This window comes from Zalophus californianus, chromosome 12 (assembly GCF_009762305.2).
Source record: "Zalophus californianus isolate mZalCal1 chromosome 12, mZalCal1.pri.v2, whole genome shotgun sequence".
Lineage (NCBI taxonomy): Eukaryota > Metazoa > Chordata > Mammalia > Carnivora > Otariidae > Zalophus > Zalophus californianus.
The window spans coordinates 23,803,068-23,816,662 of NC_045606.1; the positions used below are offsets into that span (position 1 = coordinate 23,803,068).

General features: G+C 36.2%; 1 protein-coding gene across 1 annotated transcript in view; it reads left to right on the forward strand.

Annotated features, from left to right (window-relative positions):
- GNAI1 (G protein subunit alpha i1) overlaps positions 1-13,595 on the forward strand; it is a 91,711-nt gene that overhangs the window by 14,085 nt on the left and 64,031 nt on the right. The gene's annotated exons all lie outside the window — the stretch shown is intronic.

Here is a 13,595-nt window from a genome sequence, read left to right on the forward strand (position 1 = left end):
TCAAAAGCTTTCAGATCAAGGAGTTAGTAAGGAACTCCAGAATAATTTATACTGTGCACATGGCGATGCTTAGAATTTTAGGACTAATTTCTTGAAAAGTTATCAACCAACAGCGTAGCCCATGGGAGTTTTAGCAGTCTTTTGAGATGACTTAAACTCCGATATAAAATGTAACCAGTATAAAATGAGTAGTTCTGAAGAATAGAAAACTCTTAACAGACTCTTAGTCGTGGCTATATTTGAAGAGCCAGTCAGCAGAACTTTTATAATTCATAGACTTGTGTAGATTTTGAATTATATTTGGGTATGTGTATGTTTTTGTTAATCAGTGAGCAAATGTTATTTAAAAAAACAAAACAAAACAAAAAGTGTTAGAAAATTCAAGCATCAGAACGAGTCTTTCAGATAAACAATTCATTTTTATTTTTTTTCTGAATAAAAGTAGAAAATGCTGTAAAGTTCTTACAGAATGAACCCATATACATGGGGGACTAAGTTGAGAACTCAACTTTAATAGTTTCAGAATTGTGTGGTATTCTAGAAATCAGTTGGCATAATGGTTTCTCTGGATTTCTGAAAGTTAAGATTAGTTATTTAGATTTATGATAGTTTTAGTCATTAAATATTATATGGATAACTTTGCAACCAAGATATTCAGTGCATTTGATAGGACATTTTGAGTAAGAATATAGAGATGTGACTTACTTGTCATTTATTTCCCATGTATGTAGTCTGTGATTTAAGAAAGGTTTTTAATAACATATCTATCATTTACCTTTGCAGCATTTTCAAGGTTTAGTTTACTGTTAGTAAGATTCTAAAATTGGATATGTGTGTGCCTTAAATTGAAGCATTCAGCTGGAGCATTTCTGTTATGATATATTGATTCTGTTATTCTGAGTATGTTTCTTCTAATAATGGATTGTATGGTGTAGATCCAAGATAGTTGCATACTTTAATGCAACAGTGGTGTGATAATTCCAGTATAGAGACTTCATAAAAGATAGAGTCTGCAACTTTTCTTGGGCGTAAAATATTCACAAAGTTTTTCTAACTATCATCTGTTTTTCTAATTTTATCTTTAATATTTATGTATTATTCTCTTATAAAAAGGCATCTGTGCTGGTAGACACAGTAAACATTTGGCATGGTTTGTGAAGAGTACCCCCGTTTATAGGTAAGGCTTTTTCTGTGTTAGGAGGAGATACTTTTCAAGCTAGCTCCGGCACAGAGTGTGTTCTGAGGCAGACATCTCAGAGGAAACCCAACACTGAAACTTTAAAGCTGGTGGGTGGGGAACAAGACTGTGCCTTTGGCTTTGGAGCTGGTGGCCTTGCCATGGTGGTTTCCTTCCAGCCTTCTGATTCCTCCATAAGTTTTATGCTCAGTTTATACTTCTCACTGCTTCAAACTCTTAATTTGTTTTCCAAAATCAGACAACTCTGATCTGCCCATCTCACTTTTTGTCCTCAGCTGTGGAGTCTTCAGCCTTTGGCAGGTGGAGGTTGGGCTACCTTTTGGTCAAACACTCGATCCTCCTAGGTCCAGGCAGCTGTGGCGGGACAGCAGTACAGGGCCGTGGCATGGCGCCCGCTCCTCGGCCAAGGAAAGAAAGGGCTGTCAGGCTCTGTTAAACAAAAAAGTTTGGTGCTGCTTCCAAAACCTTTATACATCTAGTATCAAAAAATAGTTTACTTATTATCTCTTAACGAAGAAGTGGCCTTTTTTTTTTATCAGACTGTTCCATCAGCGACAGCATATATGTTCATTGCCTTACATGCTTTGTGTCATTTAGTCTTGAGCTTTACGTGAGATGTTACTAATATCTCAATGTAACTTGAATATCCTTAGTTATGTACAGCATTATTGTGTTATAGGAAGAAAATATAGGCACCGCTCTCTTTTGTTCTAGTATCTAATTATTTTCAAAGGCTGATTGTCTAATTATTGAGTATTGCATGTGTTCTTTGAATATTTGGGAAAATAAGCCTTTGAGTAAGTTTCTTTCCTCTATGCATTTTGAATAGTTTAAATGATACTGTATATGTATATAACGATGTACTTTTGTGGCTTATGTATCTACCTACCATTAAATATTTCCAAATATATCTCAAGTTTAGTGCCTACACTAATCCATCTTCTAGATCTGCATAATTTATTGAATCACACTAATGTTGAAAATTGAGGTCTTTCAGTTTTATAATCAGATATTCTGCCATGAGGACTGCATTTTATGTGTCTGTCATTGCCTGTATTCCTGATTATTTCCTTAAATTATTGGGTTACAAGGTTTGAACTGTTTTAAGACTGATGATGTGTACAACTAGATTGCTTTCCCCGCGTATTCTGGTTCCCACCCCTGCAGGTGGCATGTGAGACAGCTGTTTCACCTCACCTTCATTAGCATTGAGGGTTCTTGTAATTGTCTGTACTAAACTGATGAGTAAAAATGGCTTCACATTGTTACTTTAATCTGCAATCTAATTTGCGAAGGGGTGGTGGAAGGACAGTCTGTTCTAAAGTGAGTCTTGTCCATTTTGAGATTCATCAGAACTTACCCTTTAATACTTTGCATACTTGTTGCATATGATTTCCTGTTGTGTGCTTCTTGATTTTGTTGCTTTTGGACGTACATTGCTTGTTTTATCTCAAGTTCAGTAAGAAGGTTTAGAGTTGCTTAAGGTGTTGGGTCAGTAACTGTGCCTTGAGTGATTTTTGACAAATGGTTTTTTGGTATTAATTTAATTATATATGCCTTCAGAATATACAACCCGAGAACTTTCTCAGCAGTAGAGAAGACTTTCTTAAACAACAAGGAACAAGTGCAAATTGTAGTAGACAAAATGGATTAATTCATTCCTGTTAACATTGATGACGTGTGCACCATGAACAAAGTGGGGCAAAAAGCATGCTATGTACCACCTATTATGATGGAAATGCAAATTAAAATGAGTTATCATTTCATGCTTCTCAGAATCAGACAACACCAAATGCTGAGCTGGACAACTTTAATATCCTTTTGGGTGGGAACATCAGTTGCTAGAAGCATGTTGGGTAAAGATACACATCCCTTGGAGGTAGTAATCCCACTCCCAGGTACAGACTCCAGAGAAAGTATAGTAGCTGTAGTGAGAAAAATGTTCCCTGCGATATTGCTAGTAAGAGCAAAATTTGAAATACCTAAATTATTCATCATCAGGTGTGACTAAATGCGAAAGAATGAATAGAGTATATCTTAAAAATGAAATTGTCTATACAAATGAAATACTGTACAGAGAAAGGAAACAGTGTGATAAATCTCAGTGGCAATGTTAAATATGCAGTTTGCAAAATGATAGGCTCTATGACCCATTCATATAAAGTTAAAAAATCTTAAAAACTGTATCATATGTTTATAGGTAGACTATATAAGGAAGTATAAGAAAGTGCCTGGTGAGGCTAACCATCAAAATCAGAGTGCTGGTTATTTTAAGGAAGGGAGAAAGGGAAGTAGATGAGGGAGAGGTGTCTAGGGTGCTGTAATGCTTTCATCTTCTGAGGCCCAGATGTTTGTTCTCTTATTTTCTGGATACTTTTGTATGACTGAAATATTTCATAAGTAAACAGAAGTTTTGTTGTTATAGGCTAATTCATCGCAGTTTTGGCATCCTCGTTTTCTGTGCTCCCACATCTGGTTATTTCCCAAGCCTTGTTTACTCTCATTTCCATTGCCTTGTCCATCCTCCTCCTCCTCCCATTTTTTCACATGAATTAATCTGCTGTAATACCCTCCCACCTGGTCTTCCTACCTACACACTTTCTGCCCTCCATTCTAAATTAGTCCTCATAAATGACAGCTTTGATCTTATCAGTAATTTCTCAGAAGTCTTTAATAGCTCCGGTTATTTACAGAATATCACCCTGTTTATTAGTATGGTATTCAAGAGCTTCTGTGGTTTGGCTTCCACCCTGCCTTTTCATATTTCCCATGACTATCCCTTGGCAGTCTCTGAGGACCTCCTGTGCTTTCTCATCTTTGATACCCTTGCTCATGCTGTTCTTCTTTCTAGGAATACCTTTCCATCCTTACCAGTTTCCAGTCCTGCCCATGTGTGTTTATGAGCTGAGTTTGGGACAGTGTTTGTCAAAATTGAATAATATCTATGTCTTTAATAAAGAGGAAACAATTCTTACAGGTTCCTAATGGTCTACATACATTGTGACATCACTTCATACAATTATGCAACACATAACTAGGTGTAAAAATCACGTTTCTAACTTCTAAGCAGTCATAAAGCCAAAAAAATTACAAGTTTACAAATTAAACAGTTCTTATGAACATTACTTGTTTGTTCTGTGCCGATTGTGATATGAATCCGGTAGAGACTACTTTTTGCATTTGGCATGCCTGTACTACCAAATGCCGCAAGATGTCTCAGTTCTCTCCTCCACTTTCTATAATTGAGCTATTGTAAAACCCTCATTCCTGTGATGCTCCCACCTTCATTGGAATAAATGCCTCATTGAGGAATCATCTGTGAGTATCATGAATAATAAGGCTCAGTGGTGTTCCTACCATGTAGCCTGATTTTATACATGAGGATAATGGGGACCTTAATGCAGATATCATTCAATAAATCTTTAATTAGCTACTGTCAACTGTGGGCTCTGTCAAGTGTGTGGAGCCAAACAAGCATCAAACATGGGTCCTGCCCTCAAGGAGTTTAGTGGCAAAATAAAGCAAAAGGAAACCTTAGTTATGGGGGGAATAAATGCTGGGGGTGGGCTTTGAACTTACAAGGAGAGGCACTTGAATTTTAAGTTCAGAGCTGTTTACTATTCAGCCCTTCAGCTATTAAAGTGCACAAATAAGAATATTCGGTTGATATGTTTATATTGAGTTGATTTCTCTACTTTTGTATTTATGTTCTTCATTCTCCTTTCTTTGCCTCTCATTTCTTTTTCATGGACCCTGTTTCTTCAATTTTTTAGAACTGGGGTAGGTAATATTAATCTCATGTTGCAAAGTAGGAAATCAAAATTGAGGCTTAGATAGGTATGTAATTTGCCCAAGGTTGTACAACTAGTAAGTGGCCAGGCTAGGTCTTGTCTGTCTCATCAAATTCCAGGTTCTTAACCCTCTTGGTATATTGCTTGTCAAGTACTTTCTTAGATCTAAAGTAAACTTCTATCCTCGTCTTATATTAAGTGGACTTTTGCTTTTGAGAAATTAAAGGGTATTTTCCCTCCATTAGGGGGACAGAGTCTGGTAAAGAGTGGACATTCAGTAAATGTTGGTTGAATAAATTACAGTTATATCTTATGTTGAAAGAATTAATAACTATAACTTAAAACACCAGTATTAACTGATATACATAATCAGGTGTTTTAACTGGATTTTTTAAAGGGGAGAATAACTCCTACCTGTACATTTAAATAGTGTCAGTGTTTTGTTTTTTAAAAATGTGAGAGGGCGCCTGGGTGGCTCAGTTGGTTAAGCGACTGCCTTCGGCTCAGGTCATGATCCTGGAGTCCCGGGATCGAGTCCCACATCGGGCTCCCTGCTCAGCAGGGAGTCTGCTTCTCCCTGTGACCCTCTTCCCTCTCGTGCTCTCTATCTCTCATTCTCTCTCTCTCAAATAAATAAATAAATAAAATCTTTAAAAAAAAAAAAAAAGGAAAAAAATGTGAGAAACCAAGTTTAGGATATAGTCTGAGATTAGTACAGATTCAGTCTCATCTTTTATATCTTTTTATCTAGGGCTGAAATATTTCAAATGAAAAATGAAATATATGTATATATTTTAGAAATACAGGTATAATTAAATATCCTGAATCTTTGAAGAAAGAGTTAATTATACTTAAAAACTATATTTAGCAAAGAATGAATGTGGATTATTATATTTTAGAAATACTTTCTTCTATGTCAATGACTTCCCCATTAACCAAAGTAGCTGAAATGTTAATTTTTTCAGACTATGCCACAAAGTAAAAATATCCGTATCATTCACAAGCTGGCCACAGCATGATGATAAAGAGACTCTTAAGAGGGCCGATTAAATTAATCAAGTTTGTCACGTCTGATGTACTCTTCAAAAAGAATCCAAGTATTCTTTTTAATTTGGCATCCTTTTTTTTTCTTTGATAAAGGCATAATACATAGTTTTACATCCCTGGTTTAAGGTTTTGATTATAATATGTGTATCTTAAAAAATGGGAAGCTGTAGTTAATGCTTGTACAGTATCTTTCTAATAACTTTGGAAGTATATTTGAACACTGATAGGTCTGATTATCAAATTGAAGTTAAGACCATTTCCCTTCCTACAGGTTAACCAGGGATATATTGGAGGTATTTTTGCTCTGATACAATTGAAGAAAAAGAGATGATTAATAAACAACTCAAAAGTGCTTGGGATAGACAGCTTGTTTCATCCAAAATACTAAAATATAAATATACAAAGGAGTGCTTCTGGTCAGCTTATTTTGAGGGGTCGTATTAGTTAATGGCCTTACCATCCTTAAACAGGGCCCTGGGTGCTTCAGAAAATACAAAAAAACAGATCTGTCTTTTGTGCCTTGGGCAAGAAGGAGAGGAAAAAAAAATTGTGAACTGAATATAATACTTTTTTTTCCTTGCATTTAGAAAATTGTCTAGTTTTCTTAATCTTTTGTGACATCTACTCTGTTTCCTGCACTGCAATTCCTAGAAATATTTCATGCAGCCAACTTATGTAAGCTTTATGGAAATCAGGTTTATATACTCACTAAACTGATTTTTTTAAAGAGCAATAAAGAGGCACACCTTTATTTTGTTATTTTTATGATTATAATGTCTTGTGTTTGAGTTCTAGATTGTAAATGTTTTAAGTGTGTGTTTTTAAGCCCCTGTGAAAATATGTCAAATTTTGGGTTTAGTACAGTTATGGTAAGGTAGGATTGAACTCACTGCACATGGACTTTTAGAAATAAAGCTTTAATCTTTTCCAAAGTCTTGGGTATTTGCCCTGGAAAGAGTGGCAGGGATGGGGTGATAGAACCTGATTCTGTGAACTCTAGTGTGTATGTTAACTTCTATACTGAAATTATCTGGAGCTTTCATTTTTTATTTGGGTACTTTTTAGATAAAGAAATTTCTACCATAATTTATATTATTTACTAGAGTAACTTTATTTAGGTTTATGGTTAACAAGTAACAAAGTTCAATTGTTACATAATTGTTGAGGGTGGTTTTCTTTATACTAAAGCAAATGATGGGTATATTTTACATTTGAGAGAAAACTATAAAATATCTTTTGAAATTGGTATTTTCTCTCAGTTGCAAGAACTTAGAAAGATTTCAATTATTGTAACTAGAGCTTTGACCTCAGGAATAGCTTTCTGGGCTGTGTTCCAGAATTATTTCTGGGGTCTAATTGTGAAAGACTTGGATTTACAGTTTATTAAGCTACAAATACAATATTTTTTAAAGTAGGTTATTTTTATAAGCTATAGATTCATCTTTAGAAATATTACTGCAGCAAAAATACCTATTGAATATTATGAAAATAAATAGGTCAGTTATTTTTTATTCTCTTTTAGTCTGCTTTTGAGAATTCATTTTTATATGGATAAATGTTGTATTTCTAACCAAAGTACAGAAATTTTTCAAAATTATTGACTCAGTAAGTAGGCTTATGAAACTTTTGAATTATTGAGCCTTCCTTGGTAAAAACAAAATTTAATGCTTTGAGTCTCCTGCCATGAATAAGAACAAACCATTCAGAGCTGCTGTTAATCAAACACCTAAATTATTTTGCTTTTTGGATATTTTCTTCATGACTGAATTGTTTTTTTCTTACATAGAAGAGGAAACAAAATTTTCTTAGATAGTATTGCCAATTTAAATAATTTCCAATTCTACATTTCTTTTTCTTTTTTTTAATGATTTTATTTATTTGACAAAGAGACACAGCAAGAGAGGGAACACAAGCAGGGGGAGTGGGAGAGGGAGAAGCAGGCTTCTTGTGGAGCAGGGAGCCCGATGCCGGGCTCGATCCCAGGACCCCGGGATCATGACCTGAGCTGAAGGCAGACGCTTAACGACTGAGCCACCTAGGCGCCCCCAATTCTCTCTTTCTATCAGACTTGTATAAAGTGTAAAAATGAATTTTTGGTGTGTGTGTGTGTGTGTGTGTGCTAAGTCTACAATAAAGGTTTTTAGTGATTTCAGAATTTGGTTGTTAGGAGTATTTGTTTTTATTTTGAAATCACATGATTTCGTCAAGGTTAAACAAAAACTCCTATGTACTTACCTTCTTCAAATATAATTTATGTAGTCTAGTTTTTAAGACTTTGCACTCTTAGAAGCGTTAAGGTGTCAAAGTCAGTGAGTAGGCTGGTGTCTTTATTATTAAAGATCAGTGATTATAATTGAGGTTTTGAAATTTTAAGTAGCAATGGCATTCCAGAAAGAATGATAACAGAGTTATGTAGTTAGATGTTTAAGAAAAAAAAATTCACTGTCACTGAGTAGACTATTAGAAAGCTAATGTATGTATGAGCAGGCAAGTCTGTTGAAGCTTATCCTTAATCATCTTTTAACAAAGAACTGTTGGAGCAGGGCTTAGAGAATGCCATGTTCATTTGCATAATTCTCCCACTTTTCCCCTGTCTTAAATGCGAATGTTGTAGTCTGTAAGCACATACTGTGTGCTTATTGTGTGCCATGTATCCTGTTGTAAGAAGTGAAAGAAAACAAGAGAAGGTTCCTGTACCTTGGGTCTAGTGGTGAGTGAGGGATTTAAAGTATCCTTTGTAAGCTGAAATAAATCCCCAAGTACACATTGTAAGTACACTTACTCCACCTCAACATAATAAAGGCCATATATGGAACTAACATCATACACTGTGGTGAAAAGCCAAAAGCTTTTTTCTAAATTCACAAATAAGACAAAGATGCCCACCCTTCCCACTTTTATTCAGCATAGTCTTGGAGGTCGTAGCCAGAGCAGTTAGGCAAGAAAAAGAAATAAAAGGCATCAAATTGGAAAGGAAGAAGTAAAACTCACTATTTACAGGTGACATGATTATATATAGAAAATTCTAGAGACTCCAGTATGTAATTGTTATAACTAATAAGCAAATTCAGTAAAGTTACAGGACAGAAAATCAACTTACAAAATCTGTTGCTTTTCTATACACTAATAATGAACTATCAGAAAAGTAGATTAATAAAAAAATTCCCATTTACAATTGCATCAAAAAGAATAAAATAGCTAGGAATAACTTTAACCAAGGAAGTGAAAGGCTTGTATATTGAAAACTATCAGACATTAATGAAACAAATTGAGGAAGACACAGAGAAATATTCTTTCCTCATGGATTGTCAGAATTAAGATTGTTAAAATGTCCATACTACCCAAAGCAGTCTACAGATTCAGTGCCATCCTTATCAAAATCCCAATGGCATTTTTCACAAAACTAGAAAAAATAATCCTAAAATATATATGGAAGCACAGAAGACACCAAATAGCCACAGCAGTGTTAAAAAAGAAAAAGCTAGGGATATCAGGCTCTCTGATTTCCAACTATGTTACAAAGCAGTAGTTATCAAAACAGTGTAGTATTGGTATAAAAACAGACACATAAATCAATGGAACAGAATAGAGCACTCAGAAATAAACCCACACATACATGATTGACTAATTTATGATAAAGGAGCTGAAAATACACAGTGGAAAAAGGCCAGTCTCTTCAGTAAATGGTATTGGGAATATTGGACAGCTACATGCAAAAGGAGGAACCTGGACCACTGTCTTAAACTATACATAAACATTATTTCAAAATGGGGTGCCTGGGTAGCTTAGTCCATTCACTGTCTGGCTCTTGGCTTTGGCTCAGATCATGATCTCAGGGTCGTGAGATTGAGCCCCATGTTGGGCTGCACGCTTAAGATTCTCTCTCTCCCTCTGTACCCCCACCCCACTTGCACACGAGCACATGTGCGCTCTCCCTCTGGGGGAAAAAAAAGGATTAAAGACTTGAACATTAGACTGGAAACCATAAAACTCCTCAAAGAAAACTTAGGTTGTAATTGTTTGACTCTGACACCAAAAGCAAAAATAAACAAATGAGACTACATCAAACTAAAAAGCTTCTGCACAGCAAAGGAAAACATTGAAAAGAATGAAAAGGCAGCTTACCAAATGGGAGAAAATACATGCGAACCAAATATCTAATAAAGTGCTGGTATCCAAAATAGGTAAGGAACTCCTACAATTCAGTAACAGCAAACAGTCTGACTAAAAAATGGTCAAAGGATCTGAATAGACATTTTCCCAAAGAAGATACACAGATGGTCAACAGTGCTTGAAAAGACACTGTGCTTACTAATCATTAGGAAAATACAAATCACAACCACAAGATATCACCTCACACTATTTAGAATGGCTAGTATCAAAAAGAGTAGAATTAACAGCTGTTGGCAAGGGTGTGGAGAAAAGGGAACCCTTGTGCATTGTTGGTAGGGATGTAAATTGGTGCAGCCACTACAGAACGTAGTATGGAGGTTCCTCAAAAAATTAAAAATAGAACTACTAGGTGATCGATCCAGCGATTCCACTTTTGGGTATTTATCCAAATAAAATGAAAACATTGACTCTGAGACATATATGCACACCCCAATGTTAACTGCAGCATTATTTACAGTAGCCAAGGTATGGAAACAACTTAAGTGTCCATCAGTGGATGAATGGGTAAAGAGTACTATGATACAAAGACACACTCGAATATTGTTAATCCATAAAAAAATTGAAATCTTGCCATTTGGACAACATGGGTGGACTTTGAGGGCATTATGCTTAGGTGAGATAAGTCAGAAAAAGACAAATACCATGTGTTCTCTTACATGTAGAATCTAAAAATCAGTCAACCAACTAACCAACCCACCAAGCTCATAAATACAACAGATTGGTGGTTGTCAGCGTGGGGAGGGAAGAGAAATGGATGAACTTTTTTTTTAAATTAAGTTTAAACTGAATTAAAAAAAAAGAATGGGTAAAAAAAAATAAGCTGAGAAAGGGTAGAAAAAAGACTGACAATAAACAAGATATATAAGTTAAGTATATATTATGTTATATGGTGTTAGATTCTATGGAGAAAAACGAAGCAGGAATTGCAGATGAGTATTGAGGCTGGGAGTTGAAATTTTAAATAGTTGTTCATGGAATCCTTCAGTGAGAAGGTAACATTTGAGCAAATACCTTAAAAGAGATGATGGAGTAAATTACACTAATAACTGGGATAAAACTTCCAAGGATTAGAAACAGCAAGTGCAAAGGCCCTACTTTGGAAATATTCCGGGTATATTTAGGAATAGTGAGGAGACCATTGTGGTTTGAATGGATCCAACCAGGGGGAAATAGGAAATTGGACTTCAGTGGAAGTCCACATTAGAAGAAAAAGGTTTATATTTAAATCAAGATTGAAAACTCTCTATCTAAATTACCTTTGAGGCCCTGAAAAGCATTAAAATTCTAAGGTTCCTTCTTATAGTACATGATCAGTGAGCCTTCATTCAGTGCTATTATCTCCCCCCCTTTTTTGCTGATTAATATCACTCCTCAGGGATTATATGTTTATCCAAGAATTGCTTCTTAATACTTTTGTGAAAACTCAACTATCTTATTTTAGGGGGAAATTGAATGGATAACCTGAGCATAGTATCTAATTTGGCTTTCTAGAAGTCTATTAAATCCACGGCCGTTTTAGAAAATCAAATATACATTGTTTTCATATTTCCACAGCCATGTATGTCCATCTCAAATTCTTTTTTTTTTTAAAGATTTTATTTATTTATTCATGAGAGACAGAGAGAGAAAGAGAGAGAAGCAGAGGGAGAAGCAGGCTCCCCGCTGAGCAGGGAGCCCGATGCGGGACTCGATCCCAGGACCCTGGGATCATGACCTGAGCCGAAGGCAGACGCTTAACCATCTGAGCCACCCAGGCGCCCTGTCCATCTCAAATTCTTAAATGAAATTATCATAGATTATAAGGGTTAGTGGGTGAATGGCAAAGCAAGTAAACTTCTTGAGAATTAATCAAATTGAAATTTCTTTTAAGGTATCAAACATTGGAATAACCACACGCTGTGGCACTTTCCCCTTACTCAAAACTGAAAGAGCTGTTTATTTCAGTTGAAAGTTGAAAACATAGAGAATCCCCTGAAGAGAAACTCTCAAGTTGTACGGTGAACCTCGATTGTTAAACTTTTTGAGTAAATTTTATGCACCTGCTGAAATCACCAAAAAAACAAAAACAAAAAACACTTATCCTAAAGGAGAACTTCTGAAATCATTTCTTTCTAATTCTAAAACTCTTAATGAGGGGTTTGTATGGTTAATCAGTCAAATATTTAACAGTGTTTCTAGATACTAAATTTTTCTTTTTCCAAAGAGTGACCTTTAAAAATAAGGACGCATTGCCAGTGGTGAAGCCTATTTTCTCAACAGGCACCAAGCTAATCTTGCCAGCCTCAGAAATCCATCCCTTTCACATTCTTCCCAATCCATCCTGGGATTTGCCAGGGAGACTTTTTGAGCCGTGCCTTTGCTCTTGGCTTCCGCATGGACTCTGTCCTTTTCTTCTGCTCTTGGCATGACTCATCGTGGGGAGGTCTTCTCAAGCTGTTGAGGTCGGAGGTGGCCTAGCTCCTGCCACTGCTCACTACCCAACCCACACGTGCTGGGACTCTTGGTGCCCAGGCTTGAGTGTGCTGTGTCTGTGTTGGGGCCTCACCAAGTCTCTTGGTGAGTCAGGTTGAGAGTACTGTCCTGGGCCACAGCTGCTGGTGCCTTGTGCTCTCACAGTCCCACAGACACATTTATGAAACAGTTCTTTTTAGGTTTTACTTGTTTATTTCAGTGCCCTTGTGCCTTATTGTGGCGCAAATCCAGATGGGCTTGGCCGAGTGACACTGTGCTAAGAACCATAGCTCTGGGTCTGGTCTCCTTTGTTTTTGAGCTAGACTGTGAGACTTGATTCCTCCTCACTCCTCTATTTCTTTTGATATAGTGTCTTGTAGTGTCTCGAAAAGCCTAAATCCTAGATGACCACAGCTCAAGTTCAAGTAAAATGCTCAGTGGGTGGTTCATCACAGACACTTGAGACATTTCTATTTATTGTTTTTGTTTTCAGCAAACTGTTGGTATTTTAAAATATCTTTGTTTTCTGTTTGGATGGCCAAGAATCTTTATTTGTGGTTATATCCAGGTAGATTCTCTCCATTTCAGTTTTCTATACTAAAATATTCCAGTCTTCGAATAGGCAGAATTCAGTTTGAATCTCCACTTCAGCACTTTAACTCGTGGGGTGACCATGGCACATTTCTAAATTTCTGGGGAACTCAATCTCCTCATCTGTGAAATTGGCAGAAAACATCTGTCTCATAGGGATTGTAATGAGGATTAGACATGTGTCAAGGGCTGGGCACATGCTAGATGCTCATTACCTGCTAGTTAATGTTGACCTCCCTGAGTTGGTTGGATCACTCATTAACCATCAGTAAACAAATCCCCTGCCCCTTACTTTGTCTCATAGATCTCTGCTTGGAGACAGCTCTGTTGCATATCGGTTCCCG